This window comes from Pinus tabuliformis, chromosome J (assembly GCF_031772625.1).
Source record: "Pinus tabuliformis cultivar Carrire ecotype Pingquan chromosome J, CPIR1, whole genome shotgun sequence".
NCBI lineage: Eukaryota > Viridiplantae > Streptophyta > Pinopsida > Pinales > Pinaceae > Pinus > Pinus tabuliformis.
This window is the reverse complement of record NC_142295.1, coordinates 1,623,160,914-1,623,181,103: the sequence shown is the minus strand read 5'-3', so window position 1 is coordinate 1,623,181,103 and position 20,190 is coordinate 1,623,160,914. Positions and strand designations below refer to the sequence as shown.

The window sequence follows — 20,190 nt, the reverse complement described above, 5'->3', positions numbered from 1 at the left end:
AAACTGAGTACAGTACCAACATGATATTCTTGTGGGGTTGTACAATCATGGGCGTAATGCCTTGGCCCTCCGCAATTGTAGAAAATTATTTGTCCGTGACCCCTTCCTGGTCCCATTCCACCTCGACCTCGACCGCACCCCTGAAACCCAGCTTGCGCCATCCCTACATTTGGGTCGAGGGCCCAATTTTTGGTTTGCACCCTGTAGGCAAGAGTCCAGTCCATCATTAGTTCATAGCTTTTCCAGGTGTTTTTGTCATGGCCTACCGACCTACATAAATTACAAAATAATTGCTGGGACGTCTGTGTATATTTCTGCAACAGATGACAATTATCCATGCTGTGTTTTCCTCCTATCTGGTAGATTGTACACCATAGTGCAGATGCCGCACTTGGGCCTTCCTGTGCCTCTGGTCTTAATGGCATCGGTCCTCCTCCTGCCAAGTAGTTCACGAATACTGGACAGTGGTCCTTGTCATGCCCTTGGCCTTTGCATTTTATGCACCATACTTCCTCGCGCACCTCTGGCGGCGGTGTCCTGTCCTGTTTCAAACTTTGCATTTCCAGACACAGATTCTGCACCTGCACATGGATTTGTTGGACTCCCAACCTATGGTCTTGTATAGGGGTCTCATGTAATCTCATTGCCATCTCCAATGCTTTGGTCTGGGTGGAAAGTTTCTGCTGTGACAGTGCCGTCCTTAAGTGTGTCATAAGTGAGGCCACAAACCATGCACGATGTTGTGCATCTGTTAATGTCATATTGGCTTCGCAGATCGTACTCTTCAGCCTTTGGTCTAGATCCCACGAGGTCTTGCCCAAGAGCATCACAATCTCCTAAACCTGATGATTGATTTTGTTTCTAATATTGGCCTGTTAAATTCCTTGTTCAGCACGGCCTGGATCTCTGCAATTCCTACATTCAGGTGGTCATTAGAATGCTTGATATACCACGTTAATGCGTAATCCTGCAGTGTGCTCACCAGTGTACCCTTTTTAATATTATCATCAACGATGCCCTGTGCTTCCCATATTTATCTTACCACGAACCAGAATTGGTCTGGATCTTCATTCCCTCCTCCTCTGAATAGCGATAGTTTGATTGCACTCGCCATAATGAATTATGGTGGTGGCGGAGGTGGGGTGGGTGGAGATGGAGGTGAGGGGGGTGAAATGGGTGGCGGTGTGGGTGGAGGTGGTAAATGCGGAATGCGCTACCTTATCAGACTAACCGTGCTTCTCAGGGAAACTTTTACGAGCTCTTCCTCATTTTCCCGTGAGGGTGAAATTAAGGGATTGATTTCCAACTCTTCACTACTTCCACTTCTGTAGATCTTCCCACTTCACGTAGTTCCAAACATTAATTTATTCGTAGAACCCAGTTTTCACACAATAGCATCTTAATCCAAGTGTTCAAATATTTAATATACTTACCTCGCGATCCCTTGAGAAAATGTCACTCTGCCTCACTGTAGCTGATGGTCGTGTCCACCGCGAACTCAATGATAAATCCTCCTATTATTTAGTCAAGCCAATGGTCCACAGCTCGTGCTATCTTATATTTTGATGCTTCTAGTCTGCGCACTAATTCCGGAGTCCACACTATTGGTTTGTCGAGCCTACACCTTCCCTGGCTGTCTGCTAACTTCGCAATCCATTCATACAGCTTAGAAGGAAAGGATGCAATTTTTTTTTTTGTGGATTTCCGTATACAAGTAGCGCTCCAGGCACTGTTCCTTAGATACTCACGGATTTCTTTTCTCCTGTGCCATGAACTCGTGAATTTTCTTGTCAAACCACTCTTCAATTTCTTTCTTTGTCGGATTCCAGTGGCACAACATCAGATATCCTTTATGCAAATCCCGGTCTTGGCAACGAAACCATTTGTTGTCTTATATGGGCCTGACCCAGGTTCAGAGGTGATTTAGCCAAGCAAATCCCGATACTGCTGGCCCTTTTGGCAACAGTCCGCAGAGCGCGGACTGAGGTATCACCTAAAGTAGCATGGGAGGGTGCTAGAACTAGCTTTTCATACCCTTGGGATGTATGATGTGCTTATGGAGGTCCGTGATCTGACTTGTCGCTACGCGCACTCGCTATTCCTTTGTAACCTGTGGTGCTACATCCGCACAGCCCTAGTCAGGGCGAAACCCGTAGAATACCCAAGTTCCTTGCTATTTAGTCTGTTATTATCTAATTACTTAACTTGTTTATGCAAGACTAATGATTATTATAGCATATTCATCAATCATATCAGTGCGCGCGATAAATAAAACAGTATAAATGTAAAGAAGGAAGTGCACAACAATTACATAGAAATATGAATCAACTTCTCTTTATTAATCTTCAATCCTGATTACAAACTCGACACCACCCTGTGCACTCAGCTGCAGGGGTGTGCGCACTTAGCTGCAGACTCTACTATGCCTCTGCGCACTCAGCTGCAGAGCCTCTTCCTACACTATGAACTAATACCCTTAGAATCCTACTCTAAGCTCGAACCATTCCTTCACTATCCACTATCTTTACAACTTAGAGCCTTAGTCTATTTATACAATCCCATGGTCTACAGACCATGAGTAGGTCGACATGACTTTACATTACATTACATTACTTTAGGGTGGACAGCCCTATGACTTAACCTCTATTTCGTGCTCCACGCTCGCAATTCGTAGAGTCTTACAAAACCTTTGACCAAAACTTGGGCTTTGAGCCCAAAAACATGCTGTGGGGAGATTCCATGCCCAACAGGGACTATGTGAAGTGGGAAGATCTACAAAAGCAAAAGTAGTGAAGAATTGGAAGCCAGCCCCTTAATTTCCCCCTCGCGGGAAAGCGAGGAGGAGCTCGCAAAAGTTTCTCAAAAAAACGCGCTCAGTCTGATAAGGCAACGCATTCCGTGTTTACCACCTCCACCCACACCACCACCCATCTCACCCTCCTCACCTCCATCTCCACCCACCCCACCTCTGCCACCACCACAGTTTAGTATGGCAAGTGCGATCAAACTACTAATATTTAGAGGAGTAGGGAATGAAGACCTGGACCAATTCTGGTTCGTGGTAAGAGCAGTACGGGAAGCATGAGTCATGGATGACAATATCAAGAAGGCTATGTTGGTGAGTGCATTGTAGGATTGCACATTAACATGGTACATCAAGCATTCCAACGACCATCCAAATGTAGAAATTGCAGAAATCCAAACTATGCTGAATATGGAATTTAGTAGGCCGAAGTAGGAAACACAATCAATCTTGGGTTTAAGGAGATCACGATGCTCCCGAGCAAGACCCCTTGGAATCTAGACCAAAAACTAAAGGGTATGATTCGCGGAGCCAACATGATGTTGACAGATGGACAGCATTACACTTGGTTTGTAGCATCACTAACACCACACTTAAGGACGACGTTATCACAACAAAAACTTTCCACCCAGGCTAAAGATTTGGAGGTGGCGATGAGATTGCATGAGACCCATATAGAAGACCCTAGTTTGGGAGTCCAAAAAATCCACGTGCAACTGCAAAATCTGTGTCTGGAGATGAAAAGTTTGAAATAGGGGAGGACACCTCGGCCATAGGCATGCAAGGAGGTATGGTGCATAAAGTGCAAAGGCCAGGGGCATGACAAGGACCACTATCTAGTGTTCGCGAATTACATGGCAGGAGGAGGGCCGATGCCATTAGTACTTGAGGTACAGGTAGGACCAAGTGCGGTGCCTGCAATATCGTGTGCGATTTTTCAGATAGGAGGAAATCACACTACAGACAATTGTCATCTATTGCAGAAGTATACGCAGACATCCCAACAATTGTTTTGTAATTTCTGTAGGTCGGTTGGCCATGATGAATGCACCTGCAGAAGCTACGAACTAATGATGGATCAGACTCCTACCTACAAGGTGCAGGTAGAAATGCGAACCCTCGACCCAAATGCAGGAATGGCACATGCTGGATTTCAGGGGCACAGTCGAGGTCGAAGTGGAATGGGACCAGGAAGGGGTCGCAGACAATTAATTTGTTACAATTGCGGAGGGCCAGGACACTATGCCCACGATTGTATAAACCCGACAAGGACATCATGTTTGTACTATACTCAGTTTGATCATGAGGCAGAAGACTGCCCTACACTGATAGTGAGACTGCGTGAAAAGGGGTACTTCAGCTCCCTCTGACTCAGAATTTGCAAATGATGAGGTCAAAACCGCGTGAAGAAGGCCCGAATGTAAACATGATGCTCAGGAGCGGTGTGACCACTGGCAATGATAAAGGGAAATAGTCCGAAGAAAGTGCATGGGTTCGCAAGGCTCCTATAAAGGAACCTGAATTTGATTTAGAACATGTGAAGGAAACATTCATGGAAGCTAATAAGAGCATCACGGAGGCCTCCACTTCAAGTAGTAAGGATCAATTAGAACCAAGGATGGATCATTCAATGCTCACTACCTTTTTGGAGACATGCATGAAACTGCTACGTGACAGCAAGGCAGTGAAAGGACTACAAGAACTTATCACTACGTGCGCGGGGTCAGGAGAGCCGCGTGTGGTCCGGAAACATGGTAAGCATGCATTGCACACATGAAGGGAAATGAGGTTGATTGTGCAAATCGGTGAGTATGAAATGGATCAAGTAATCCTGGATCTCAAATCCGATGCAAATGTACTACCAAAAGAAACATGGGAACGCATGGGTAGACCCATGCTACAATGGTCTCCTATTCAGTTACGAATGGCAAACCAATAGAAGATCTTGCCCATGGGAAGCTTACAAGGGGTAACAATAGATATTGAAGGTGCGAGCGCACAGGTAGACTTTGAAGTGATAGAGATTTTCGATGACAGTAATCCCTATCCCACGCTACTAGGAATATACTAGGCCATCGATATGAATGGAGTCATAAATCTGAAGAAGCACAAAATGATCTTTGAGAAAAAGTCACTATGCGTGGTAGTACCGCTAGATCCAGCTGAAGGAGCACGATACACTGAACCAGTGCATGACAATGATAGTGATGATGATCTCGATTGTATTCACAAGATAATTGCATGAGAAGAGGATTGGGTGAATCCGACCATAGATGGAAGGATTTCGTGGGAGCGTAAAAGATCCTACACTTTGGATTCAGACGAAGAGATATAGCAATGGCAGAATCGGCTACATGAAGTAACAACACTTAATTGCAACATGATGGTTAGATCACTGCACTGTGTGACAACAGAGGTAAGGGATCTACCTACATATGATGGGTTGACAGCGGTGGATGAATTCCTGAACAAATTTGAAAGCATAGTACTAGAATAGCAGCAGTTCGATGCTCTGAAGTGGGCACTACAAGCAATGTCTGCATGATGGTGGGGTACACATTAAGGAAGTTTTGAGGACTAGTGTGGATGTAGAAGGATGATGTGCCTACACTTTGGAAAACCCCAGCTTGGAACGAGAGCCAGTTATCAGGGGCAGGACAACTTGCGCACCCACCTTTCCCGATGGGTACGGAAATACGCTGTATAACCCACACAAGCGCACACCACTCCCAGAATAGAGAATCAGAATAAAATGCAGCAGCAGGAAAGGTGATGCGCGCTACCAATTATCCATGGAGAAGCATTCAATAGGGTGTGTGAAGTATTGAACAGGGTTCACCAGGTGAGATGCATTGATTGGGACCTGGGCGTACTAGCGGTTCGATGGGCCTATAGGACAATGTGCAAAACCCTGACCATGGAAATGATTCCAAAGGTGTGGAACAGAGTAGAGACCGTAATTTCTGAAGAGAATGCAAAGAGGAATCCGACCGTAAGACCTCCCACAGTTGTGACAGGGTGCAAAGACCAAGAAAAAAAAATCACACAGCTACGCGAGGTCGAAAACATAAAGATTCAGGAAGCCATTAGGCGAGGGAACCTTAGACTTCGTGAACATGAAAGAGACCGAGTACAAATGAGGAAGAAAAACATTTTGATGGACGCCGAGATCAAGAGGCTGGAAAACGAGATTAAGCAAGCATGTCTCGTCATTAAACTAAGGATGACAAGACAAGGTGTAGATGATCATACCACTGAATTAAAAGATTGTCACCAAGAATTTATGAGTCTGCTACCATGGCTATGACGGCACCTCACCAAATGCAGTAACCAGGGGAGCGCACTACATATGGTAGAATGCACGGTGCCAGCTATCTTGAGGGAAATTGAGGAGTTTTCACAGACTATTCTGGAATGCGAGTTGAAGTATCGCATAGGTGGTGTGACCACTTGACTAGTCGTAGGGAGCACAGTCTCAGCGCAGAGCGTGGGACTATAAAAGAGTCTGTTTGGGAGCTACACGATAAGGGAGGTGTGTGTAGAGTCAGCATGTCACCAGGTTCGCGCCCGCGCACAGGGGGCTACGCTGCCGCACGGGTAGGCTAGGCAGTGACTGTTGGTGTCACTGTTCATGACGGGATGTCCAAATTAAGGCAAAAGTGAGTGAGCGGCGGGCATTTAAGATGCGAATTAAGGACAAGATTTGGGACAATCTGCCGCCAAGAAAGCCTTGATGGCCCAGAATTGGGGGGAACGGTCGAATTTGAATTCAAAAGGTGCTATAAAACTCCCGGGACTAGCCACGAGACAACACTTGTTCACTTGAGATTTGAGCAGTTGATCAGAGCACAAAGTGTTGAGCATTGAGCAATATTCGAGCCCCTAAGTTCGCGAAAGACCACATATAGTTCAAACAAGATGACGACTACCAGGAGAGGCTTGGGCTTTGCAGAAGGAACCATCGATGAGGCCGCGCAGAACCCCATGGTACACGATGTTCCCAAAGATAATGGGGTCACGCCGGAAATCCCCAAATCACCTCAGATGCCAAGACCCAAGAAAGATAAGCAGGCAGTGGGACTAGTCCGCATGTCACTGAGGAATCAGAGGTTCAGGAAGCTCTCAATGGAAGAAAAGGGTAAGGCTGTCACCATTGAGACAGATGGCAAGGAGGAGGACCTACAGGCTCAAATTGATGAGATAAAAGAAGAGAGGACATGGAAGAGGATATCCAACCAGTGCGCTCTGCAGCGAAATTTCCTGAGTACATCCCTCCACGAAAAGGGAAAACCAAGATACCAAAGGATCTGGATGGCACAAAGAGCTGTTAGGCCCCTATACTACTAGTGTAACCCCTTATTGTTATTAGTATAACCCACTTATTATATTGATGTACCCATGTAGTTCCCATATTGTTACTATTGTGCCCCATAGAAGCCCACTATTGTTATTATTATGCCCTTACATTATTATTGTTATGTCGGCTCTGATTATGTTATAACCCCTTAGACTCCTATATATAGAAAGGAGGTCTTTTCATTTGTATCATCCAAGAATTCTTCATTTATGTAATGTAAAGGAGGTTGCCCCCTCAAAGAGGCTAAATTCTAAGGCGTTGATCTATATTTTCTATCTTTTCTTGAGCTGGTTTCATAACATTTGGTATCAGAGCTTTGGATTCTAGGGTTTCGCTGCTCCAAACAGGTCATCGTGGCATTTTCGCTATAACTTTTTTTCTGTGACGTTTCAAAAGTCGCAAAAAAAACCCATTTGATAAGAAATCGCGCTGAACCTTGGGTCCTAATTTCAAAGCTTTTAGCACGATATTTGCGGAGATATGATCTGAGGAAGTTGGTCTTTTTGCAGACTCCTGAATTACATTCAAAACCGGTGACCTGGGGAAAATCATCATAACTTTCTCTCTGAGAATCGGATTGAAATTTCGTAAGAAGGTACAAAAAGAGGACAGACTGTAGTTTTCTTTTATATATTTTTCAGAGTCATAGGTTAAAAAATTGACACGTGGAACTTCATACAAGTTCGCTCTTCTGGAAAGGTCTATAATTAGGTCATCTTGGGAGATTGTGCATAACTCTTTTTTGGAGAATCCAATTTGGATCAGACTAGTGGCATTGGAAAGAGGACACAGAGGGCTACTATAGGTAGCAATTTCAGAACTTAAATATCCTCAAGTACATATTTACTTTCGTTTCAAGATCGAGGTCCTAAAATCAAGAAAAAGCAAGATGAGGAAGTTTGATGGCAAGGATCCGGTAAATTGGATACTTCAGATGGAGCAATATTTTGATCTAAATGGTGTACAACTGTTACAAAAGGTATGTATTGCATCTTCATATTTAGAACCAGATCAATTTTTATGGTATGAAGGGCTTTGTTCTCGTAAAAAACTTGTTACGTGGTCAATTTTCACGGAGGAAATGATAGCACATTATGAGGATACAAAGAGCAACACCTTCTTTAGAGCAACACCAGAACAATTGGAAAGAGTAAAAGGGCTTTGTGACATAATGGAAAGCAAAATTATGGAAACCAGGAAACATACCCCTCACAACTATAAAGATGGAAGGGTTGTTTCTCCCAGCCTTCCACAACCTACAAGGGTTACACCACAACAATTGGAAGAAAAAAGAGAAAAAGGGCTTTGTTACAATTGTGATAGCAAATGCACTAAAGGCCATAGGTGTGCTGAGAAGAAATTATTTTACATAGAATATGAAGAGGAGGAAGAAAAGGATCGAGAAACATCAAAAGAAGAGGATATACGCCAGGACACCACCCTAGAGAAAGAAGAAATGAATCAGACCATATCTTGTAAAGCATTGGCAAGAATTACCACTCCTCAAACTCTCAAGATAGAAGGACATATCAAGAAGAAAAAGGTGCAAGAAGTGAAAGATCACATTGAGAAAGAAGAAATGAATCCAACCATATCTTGTAATTCAATGGATGAAATTACCACTCCTCAAACTATCAAGATAGAAGGACACATCAAGAAGAAAAATGTTCAAGAAGTGAAAGATCACATCGAGCATCAAGAAATGAATCCGACCATATCTTGTAAAGGACTGGAAGAAATTACCACTCCTCAAAAGATAGAACGACATATCAAGAAGAAAAAGGTTCAAGCAGAGAAAGATCACATCGAGCATCAACAGCAAGTTCTCCAACTTTTAAAGGATAACGCCACTTCAGTGAAAAATCAAATGAAACAACAGGTAGATCAACATCGTAGTGAAAAATGTTTTGATGTAGGTGATTGGGTATTTTTACTGCTACATCTCAAGCAAGCTATTTATGAGAAGGAAATGTTGGCAATACTACATGCACTTAAAAAATGGCGACCTTACCGAATGGGAAGACTCTTCAAGGATGAGGATGTGCAAGCATTGTTTTGTGCTATTTATATTATCCAACTAGATTGGATAAATGAAGCAAGGGATGAATGGAAGAAGGACGAAGAAGTATGGCCACTTATTCAAAAGTTGCAAAAGATCCCAATTCAAGCAATATTGCCAGAAATTAAAGAGGAAGGAAAAATCATATTAGAACATGGAGCAGTCACAGAAACAAGAACTCGACAGCTACGAAATCAATCAATTTCAGAGTATCTCATCAAGTGGAAGAACTTACCCGCTGAATATTCCACATGGGAGGACAAGAATTTTATACAGAAGCATCAAGAACTACTCAAGCATTGAGGACAACTCTTTTTGAAGGAGAGGGGCATGTTAGGCCCCTATACTACTAGTGTAACCCCTTATTGTTATTAGTATAACCCACTTATTATATTGATGTACCCATGTAGTTCCCATATTGTTACTATTGTGCCCCATAGAAGCCCACTATTGTTATTATTATGCCCTTACATTATTATTGTTATGTCGGCTCTGATTATGTTATAACCCCTTAGACTCCTATATATAGAAAGGAGGTCTTTTCATTTGTATCATCGAAGAATTGTTCATTTATGTAATGTAAAGGAGGTTGCCCCCTTGAAGAGGCTGAATTCTAAGGCGTTGATCTATCTTTTCTTGAGCTGGTTTCATAACAAGAGCACACTCCAAACCCCGCTCATCCCTAATGGAATTGTGTTTGAAGGCTCACACCTGGGCTGAGTGCCCATAATGAAGTTTAAAGATTGGGACCTCGTGGACAGTGAGAAGTTCCCACACTTAGAGACGAAGAGCCTCATGAAGCAGAGCACAGGAGGGCTAGTCACAACATTAGAGCCGCAAAAATGGTTGTGCAGTGTAGAGAAGGATGGATTGCTTCATCTTCTGTGGATACCACACTTTCACTGCACATCCATCACTATTTTCGTCATTGGGTAGCTGCTATTCCTGGTGCATGATGGGTACTTATGGCTGGAGGAGCCTATTCGCATCACGGCGGATCTCATCCATAGAATTTCTCGGCTTCCCTAAAAGGGAAAGGACCCCATGGCGATAGCAAGAAAAATTAGCGATTTGGCCCTCGCAGAAGCCATGAAGAAAAAATATAAGCTTGAGAAGAAAAAGAGGGGTTACACAATTAGCAACATCAAAGATAAAGGGGTGCGTGTAGCCACCCAACTCCTGGTCAGGAAGGTAATGAGAAAATTTCGTGGCGATGAAGTACCACTGCCGATAGTTGTGTTGGCCAAACAATGCATAGAGGGGGTCCAATTCAACTGGGTTGAGTTCCTCTGCGAGGAATTCTTGACCAACTGCAAGGAATCCCAGGAGCAGGGTAAGAACTTCCACTACGCGTGGTTGCTCTTGTCCATTTTGTTGGTGATGGGAGAACTGCCAGAGGATAGTCAGTTCCCAAGCATTGAGTGTGAATTACAAGAGGCTGCAAAGTACGCATCGCTTTGGGCTACCAAGGATGCGAAGTGGATTCATGATACGAAGATATTATGGGTGCTCATGGAGGCGAGCATCCAAATGTGGATTAATAAAAGGCCGCGCCTGTCCCCCACAATGCACAATAGTCTGCAGAGCTTTGCAGACTTCAAGGTGGACATGCATAATATTTACATCAAGGTGCAAAAGGATTCGGCGTAGCAGTGGACCAAGCTCCCCTTCATTGCCACTGATGATGCAATTTTTATAGTATTAGAATCATGGCCTCCCGAGTGGCGTGCCTCGGATTTGGCGGAGCTGGATAGGACAGCAGCACAGAAAAGAAAGGATGAGGCCAAGTTGCACGTCATGTAGTTGGACAAGAAGAGGCGCAATGAAAAAGTGGCAGCAGAGGTAAGGGCAGTTTGCGAGGTAGCAAAGGCAGCCGCAGAGTAGGCAAAGGCCACTGAAGTAGTAGGAACAACGCAGACAATAGGGGGCATAGCAGCGTAGGAAGAGGAGGGCTAGGAATTGTCTATAGGACAGAAGGCAAGGGACACAGACCTTGCAGAAGAAGGCGCAGACTCGAGCACAACTTCCACCCAACTTAAAAGGCCACGCGTCACAGAGAGATCGGGTCCATAGAAAAAGGTTAAGGCCTCCAAATTGGCCATCGACACGATCACATTAACGGAAGGTGACCTCTACGACATCGATGACACAGTTCACGAGGTCACCAAGGAAGCACCTCAAGAAGCCATGTCAGAGCAGCAGATTGTGTTGGGGGCCCTAAGGGCACAGCTGCAGGAACTATAGGTGTGGCTCCCATAGGAAGGAATCGTAGCCACCTACAGTGCAGCATGCACATCAGCAGCGAAGCAGATGCTATGTGCAAAGATGGCCAACACCATAGTGCTACTAGAAGGAGCGCTAGCAGGAGAGAATGAGATTGACAGAGCCACGGTTGGCAGGATCAAGTGACTTGGCCTTAATTTGGTTGCCCTTCTGCGAGACACACTATACCAACTGCAGGATGGAATAACAGCAGAGCTCCACGCCAAGGAGGGTCACACGATTTAGGTGATGAGTGAGAAAAAGATCAACACCAAATAGCTCAGCCTACAGCGTGACGAATTGGTGTCACAAAACTAGAAATTAGTGCAGACAGTTGATGAAGCATGTCGGCGAGTCCTAGAGTTGTCCATTCCCGCGAACCTACCAATAGAAATGCGGATCCACTATTTGGAAAGTGGAGTATGAAACGCGCACGAGGAAACAACGTGTGTGCAGCTGGAGTTGAATCTCCAGATTACTGAGCTATGGCTGAAGGCGCAGCCTTCCACTCCCCCAGAAGTTAGAGAGTAGCGCGTTAGTGCTATCCAAACAAGGTTGGAAGAAATTGGACGGGCAGTACAGGACTGTACGAGTATGTTGGACCAAGCCTTTGGAGTTTTGACATCCTTGCAGGAGGACCCCAACATATAGCACCTAGAAACAGAGGCGCATGAGCTTTAGGAGCAATAAGACAATGTAAGGGGAACTACGTAGACATTCATCCTCACTCAACATCTCATAAAGATGCAGCAAGCAAGGGCACTGAAAGAGCAGGTGGATGCTGCAAGACAGAAAGAGGCACTTCTCAAAGTGCACGTCTAGCCATGGATTGATGAGGCCTTCACCATTATGGCAGATATCGAGGGAAAACTTGCACAGATGCAGGGGCTCTACATGCTAAGGCAAGGATTCGATCCTCACAAAGAAGCATCGGAAGAGCACATGCAGCAGGTCCAGCAAATCGCAGAACAGTTTGTTGCGGACCTTCGAGCAGTACGGGACCAGTTGGAGGTGCTCCATGCCAAGATCGTCGTTCCAATAGAGTGACTCGAGGATGAGTCACGATGATTGTGTTGGGGGCCTATTGGGCATGGAATCCCCCCACAACATGTTTTGGGGCTCAAAGCCCAAGTTTTTATCAAATGTATTGTAAAACTCCGCGAATTGTGGGTGTGGAGCGCGAAGTATAGGTTAAGTCATAGGGTTGTCTGCCCTAAGTGTTGTAAGGTAATGTAATGTCATGTCAGCCTACCCATGGTCCACAGACCATGGGATTATATAAATAGAGCGAGGCTCTAAGTTGTAAAGATAGCAACTGAGTAGCTAAGAAGCAAAGGAGTGAAGATAGATCATAGAGTAAGAGTCTAAGTGTATTGGGTCGTAGTAGTATGAAGAGGCTCTAAAGCTAAGTGCACAGAGGCCTAGTAGAGTCCCTAGCTGAGTGCGTGGACCCCTGCAGCTGAGTGTGCAGGGCAGTGTTGAGTCTGTAACCTTGAATGAAGAATAATAAAGAGAATTTGATTCCAAATTCGGTGCATCTACGTCAACAAAGTGACTCAGGGACAAGTCACGATGATTGTGTTGGGGGCCTCTTGGGCATGGAATCCAGCCACAGCATGTTTTGGGGCTCAAAGCCCAAGTTTTGGTCAAATGTATTGTAAAACTCCGCGAATTGCGGGTGCGAAGCATGAAGTATAGGTTAAGTCATATGGTTGTCTGCCCTAAGTGTTGTAAGGTAATGTAATGTCATGTCGGCCTACCCATGGTCCACGGACCATGGGATTATATAAATAGAGTGAGGCTCTAAGTTGTAAAGATAGTAGCTGAGTAGCTAAGAAGCAAAGGAGCGAAGATAGAGCATAGAGTAAGAGTCTAAGTGTATTGGGTCATAGTAGTAGGAAGAGGCTTTGCAGTTGAGTGCACAGAGGCCTAGTAGAGTCCGCAGCTGAGTGCGCGGACCCCTGCAGCTGAGTGCGTAGGGCAATGTCGAGTCTGTAACCTTGAACAAAGAATAATAAAGAGAAGTTGATTCCAAATTCGGTGCATTTGCTTGTGTATTGCATTCTTTACATTTATATTGTCTTGTTTATCACGCGCACTTATATGATTGCTAGATATACTATTAATTATCACTAGTATTACACAGATAAGTTAAGTAATCAGGTAATAATAGGTTAAATAGCAAGGAACTTCCACGCCCTGAGTAGGGCTGTGCCAAGGCAACATCACAGATTTCGAGGGACTAATAGGTGTGCGCAGGGTCAAACCGTGGACTGCCAGAAGCTCATCAGACATCCCCAGGGCGCGGAAACCTGGTTCTAGCACCCCATACTACTTCAGGTGAGACCTCAGTCCGCACTCTGCAGACTGTTGCCGAAAGGGCCAGTAGTACCAGGATTTGCTTGGCTAAATCACCTCTGAACCTAGGTTAGGCCCATACAAGCCAACACTCTCGTAGCTCGGTATACATCTATTCTCTCCATTATATAGATTGTAGCAGAGATGGGTTGGAAGATCCACTAGATGGATGTGAAGACCGCATTTCTAAATGGCTTCATTCAGGAGGAGGTTTATATTGAGCAGCCATAGAGCTTTGAGGTGCATGGGAAGGAGTCCCATGTATGCAGATTGAAAAAGGCACTCTATGCCCTAAAGCAAGCTCCTAGATCTTGGTACTTGAGGATTGATACCTACTTGCAGTAGTTGGGTTTCACAAAGAGTGAGGCTAATCCGAACCTATACTTCATTGTGGTGGGTGAGGAGCCTCTCATTTTAGTGTTGTATGTTGATGACTTGATCATCACTGGTGTAGAGAGACTAATTGAGGGTTGTAAGAGAGATCTTGCCTCAGAGTTTTAGATGAAGGATATCGGCTTGATGCATTATTTTCTGGGATTAGAGGTGTGGTAGGAGGAGGGGCATTTCTTCCTAGAAAAAGGGAAGTACATTGTGGATATTCTTAGCATATTTCACATGGAGGGCTGTAAACCCATGTCTACACCTATGATCACTAATTGTAAGAAGCTTCACGCTTATGATCCTGAGTTGGTGGATCCCACTCTATACAAAAAAGTCATTGGTAAATTGATGTATTTGGTCAACACTCGACTAGATATATGTTTTGCAGTTAATAGTATGAGTTAGTTTATGTGTGAGCCCAAGAGACTACACTAGGTGGCTGCAAAAAACATTCTTTGTTACTTGCAAGGGACTGTGGATTTTGGTCTGGATTATAGACAGGGTGATGGAGTGAGACTGGCAGGGTACACGGATTTAGATTGGGCAGGTTGTGCTTCATATAGGAGGAGTACTTCTGGGTGCTGTTTTGGGTTGGGTTCAACAATTGTGTCATGGATCTTCCGGAAACAAGAGTCAGGTGCATTGAGCTCAGCTGAGTCAAAGTATATGGTTGTTAGTATGGCTAGTTGTGAGGCCATATGGCTTCACAAGATGTTGTTTGGTCTATTTGGTTAGGCATTGAGACCTTTAGTAATTTATTGTGATAATCAGAGTTGCATAAAACTCACGAAGAATCCAATTTTTCATGACAGGTCAAAGCATATTGAGATCAAGTATCACTTCATTAGAGACTATGTCCAAAAGGGAGCTGCCAAGCTTGAGTACATTTCCACAAATGAGTAGGTAGTAGACATTTTCAGCAAAACCTTACCACGGGGCAAGCATGTATACTTTAGAGACAAGATGGGAGTGGTGAGGAACACTTTCCTTGGTAAGAGGGAGTGTTAAAATTTGGGTACCAGAGGACAAGTGGTTCCCTAAGTCTTTGATCTTTGGCGTAGGGAAAAGTGTTGAAATTTATTTGTACTTTTATCCTAAAGTGACTTTATAAGTGGTAAAGTTACATCCTAATTGAAAAGTGACTTTATAAGTGGTAAAGTTACATTCTAATTTAAAGATGACTTTATTAAAGTCAATGAAGAATTAGAAAGTGAAAGAGTGACTATGGAAATAAAAGGCTAATTGGGTCTTTATTTAAGTGGGTGAGTTAAAAAATAGAAGTGAGAATTACATGCACATTTATTATCATCCCGAGATCTAAATGAATCTCTGCCATTATATCTTAGGGTAACCCAAAAGGTCATTTAGAGAGTAAATGGAGAAGAGAAGAGAAAAAGATCAATTCATTCTTTCATGAGCATTTGAGAGAAAGAGAAGAGAGAGTAAGGAGAAACTTTCTGAGCAGTGAGGAAGCGAAGGAGAGCAGCAAGAAGACATTTCAACAAATTTAGGCAACAACATTTATTGGCACGCATCCCAAGGAAAAAAGCGTACGATAGGAGAAAGGCACAAAAATCGAGGAAGGGAGACAACAACAAGGGCAAAAATTTCAAGGTAGATTTGAGCACTATTTTTGAGGTAGCCATACTACTAAAATCTGTACAATCCATACAGTCCGTACAACAAGTTCTGGGCACATTTTTCGAGGCAGGCCATACATCATTTAATGTTGTTTTATTGCTGGAAAAAATTATGCTTTGGCTGTTTGCTGATTGGCACAATTTTCGAGGTGAAGTTCAAGCATGGAAATCGAGATAAGTTGTAAGTTGTGGTTGATGGAATTTTTACTGTGTATTTCAGTTTCTCTATAAAAGCAATTTTAGAAATAAATGAGATCTCTCAAACTGGTTGTCCCCAAGAGTTGTAGGGGTTTTTTCCAAGGTTACATTGACCAAAAATCACTGTGTTATTTTCTGTGTGTCACTGTCATAATTTTGTTGTGTTTTATTTCTACAATTTTAGCAGTCGTGAAATCTCTAAATTTGTGCTTTTAGAAAATATTTTCATTTCCAGATTTTAGAATTTTTATCATGCTTGGATTTAAAACTAAATGCATGGAGTGATAAGGAAAACTGATAACCAGAGTGGGGGTTCAATTTATTCATTAATACAATCATCATGAATGATATTAATGAGGAGATCCCTCCCCACAAGGTGATGGCCACTTTACAATATATGGTGGCTATACAGAGAAAACATGACAATAATTTCAAGCCTCCATTTGGAAAAGCAACCTATTTTTAAGTTATAGAGAAATAGCACACCTCAATCAAGCTTCTATTTTGAGACACTCTTTTATTAACAACTTCCTGAGAGCTCCCATCACCAACTATTGTTGTTGAATCCTTGGTAAGTACCACCTTGGCAGTAGTACCCAGAACCTTACTTCCAACTTTATACAAGCGCAAATCAAACTTCATCCCAGATAACAGTGCCTGCACAGAGAAAGAATAAAAAAAATAATATCTATATAAGATATTAGAAACCCATGACTATAGACACGGTGGAGAGTTTTTATTCTCAATACCTCTCACTCAGTGAGAATTTATCCTATTAACATGAAAAGTTGAACTTGTAGAGAAAACCCATTACCAAATAAAGATTGTTTCCACGACAAATGATATAAGACTGCTTATATACACACTAAGCTTTGTACTTAAGCTCTTAGTGCATGTAAGTCCTTAATGTAGCTAAACTTGAAAAATACCTCCAGTCAATATAGCAATGTCATCCAAATATTGGCTTTTCCGCTCTCCAAATCCAAGAGCTTTCAAAGTGCCAACCTTCAATGCACCACGAAGCTTGTTCACAACAAGAGTAGCCAAGGCTTCTTGTTCAATGTCCTTAGCAATGATCAAGATAGGATACCCCCCACGGATGACCTCTTCCAATATTGTGATCAAGTCTCTTACAGTTGTGATCTTTTTGTCAACCAATAATAGCTTCAAATTATAAGAAAATATAAACATGCAAGTTCATTTCCAAATTTCTAATCAGTGAATTTTAAAAATCAAGCACAAGTAAATAGAAATTTAGAAACCCTCTTCCCATGCTTAGTAGTGGTCATATTTCTTTCTGATCAGTATTCTAAATCCAATATTGTACAGATTCAAGAAATAACAGAAGGTTCATAAGGCACAAATTTTAAAATTCCGTACAAAACCAACACCAACCCAAATTGAACTAGGAGGATGTGCCATGAATATATGACAGACGAAGGTAATTATGAAACAATTCCACAACACAGATGAGAGTTTATTCTAAAATTATTACACATGATTTCTATCCATTCTCTTTTCATTACAAGGAGCACTAACAAATAGCAACACAACAAAAAAGGGCAAGAATCTTTCAATTCACATCAATTACCTTGCAATTTTCATACTCCACGGACATCTTCTCGTTGTCTATCACAAAGTATAGAGAAATATATGAATGATCAAATTTCATTCCCTCAACAACATACAAATTTTTTTTCTGCACTTTTCCCCTCTTCAAGTGTCACAACACCTTTCCTTCCAACTTTATTCATAGCCTTTGCTATCATGTTTCCTATTTCATAATTATTCCCGACACTTAATTGATCTGAAATTGATCTAAGACAATTAATAAGGTATTATAGACTCATGTGCATTGATGTGCCTATGTTATTTTATGCAACAGATCGGTAAGATTATGAAATACACAAGCACTGAAGCAGTTAGAGAAAACATAACAAGCAATCATGTAAACACAACAAGTTTTATAAGGAGTTCACCCAACACTCCTGGGCTACGTCTCCCAGTCTAGCCTTCAGTGGTGGCCTCTCTATTATGTTTTCAAAGCAAAGTTTTTACAACAGTGAGCTTAATTCGAGTCTCACACAGAAGATACAAATCAGTAGGACTGTACTTGGATCCCCCAAGTCTTTGGAGTACACAGACTCTCCTTACTGAAACTCGACCTCTATTGGTCACCGTAGTATGAGCCCAATCTGAGACCCATACATGACAGGCATATACAGAGGAGTTCGCTTGAACCTCTTAAGCCTTCTCTAAAGCACACAGACCCTCTGACTTTCTCTATCTCTGTCTGGCTCGATGTTGCCTTTGCTTCTATAGGTTAGCTTGGCTTCTTGTCTTTGCTTCTCACTTGCTAACTTGCTTATTTCTCTGTCAGTTCATGACTTTAAAACCAATTTGCTTTCTGACTGTTTATTTCTGCTTCTCGGCTTTCTGGTTCCCCTGCCTTTGTTCGTTTGAATCCCTTCTTTTGGTGTTTACAGTCACTGCATAATGCTTCATAGGGAGGTGGCCACCTATTCTGTAACAGATGAGGGTGTCAGCTCTCTCGGACATGTTTGAACGGTCGTTATTTCCGTTTGCTCCAAGAATGCCTGCGAAACCAAATCTTTTGCCAACTCATCGTCCATGTCAGACTTCAAATCCCATGTGATCTTGCTTTATAACCTCATCAAATCCAGTCACCCATCGGGACGTGTCCCCACCGTTGATCTAGCCCCCCCCAAATCCTATAGTTTTCACTCATATCGGGTGGTTGAGTAGCTCGATGGTTACCCTCCTGATGTGAGCAGTTTTCTCTCTCTTTCGCTAGATGCGTGGCAATCAATGTGTGGCATTGGGTAGGACTTGGTTGAAACCACTTACTGCCTCGAGCCCTTCTGATATCTTGCTAGTTTTGTGGAATCCCGCCCCCGACGGAATCGGCGTGATATCCGTTACATTTTATAATCTTTTGGGTCCAGGCGCTCGAGGTTTTTCCTTCTTTGAGGTGTTTTCCTGGCGATATGCGATTAGCGACTTGTCACTAATTGCATATTAGAAACCACCCCCGTTTCTCGAAAAGGCCTCCTGTTTTGCTAATTCGTGACAGCACGCGTTACCATGGGCCGACGGTCTACACGCTTCACCGAGGGTCCTCGTTGCTCCGCGCTGATCACAAATTGCAAATGTTACGAGGAGATCTATGATAAGCTTTACCTTCATAAGACTTTGAAACTTGGAATAATTTTAAGAGTTCATGAAAACTTAGAGTGTGTTCTAGGATCCAATTCGGATCATGGCCTTCCCACTGAAAAAGCTTTTGGACCACCGAAAGTTGGTTTTTAAGCATCAATCAAGTTAGGGTATAGATTCCTCGCTTGCCCAATTTCTATCCATCTTGCATTGCTTGGTTTTGAACCTTTGAGCCCAATCCTAAGGTACTCAACATCGCCTTTGCACGTAGTTATCACCTTTCTGTCCAGAACTATATCTTCCTATAATTCATTGAGATATTCAGGCAACAGATCATCAATAGAAGGCAATTGACTCTGCTCTTCAGGATCTTCGATCAATGAAAGTTCAAATAGTCTCAAGCTTTCTACATTAACTACTAAATAGATATGCACGTAAGCTGGTAAATCAAGGTGAAAAGCATTCTCACCAATTTCCTCAAGTATCTTGAAAGGTCCATACCTTATCGGCTTCAACTTCTTACCTTCACCTTGCATTCTATCTTTGCTGATATACAGCCAGACTTGATCACCAACTTGGAAACTATGTTCAGTCCGATGCTTATCATGCCTTGCCTTGTACTTGGCTTGGCTCTTTTCCAGCTATTCCTGTACTTCCTGGTGAATCTCTTGGATTTGTTCAATGAACTTGGTTGCCTTGTCGACATCACTATGTCCATCAACCGCTATGTCTTTACCAAAGACAAAATCCAAGGGAGACCTTGGTATGAAACCAAAATAGGTCTCAAAAGGAGATCTCTATGTAGAAGAATGTTTAACTCGGTTGTAAGCATGCTGCACATAAAACAAATGTTCATCCCAAAGCTTGGGATTCTTGCTACAATAGCCTCTAAGCAACTAGATCACTGTCCTGTTTACCACCTCTGTTTGGCCATCTGTTTGCGGATGAAAAGTTG

General features: G+C 43.0%; 1 pseudogene; it reads right to left on the bottom strand.

The window, feature by feature from the left end:
* Positions 1-20,190, bottom strand: part of LOC149233693 (chaperonin 60 subunit beta 2, chloroplastic-like) — a 50,462-nt pseudogene that overhangs the window by 19,691 nt on the left and 10,581 nt on the right.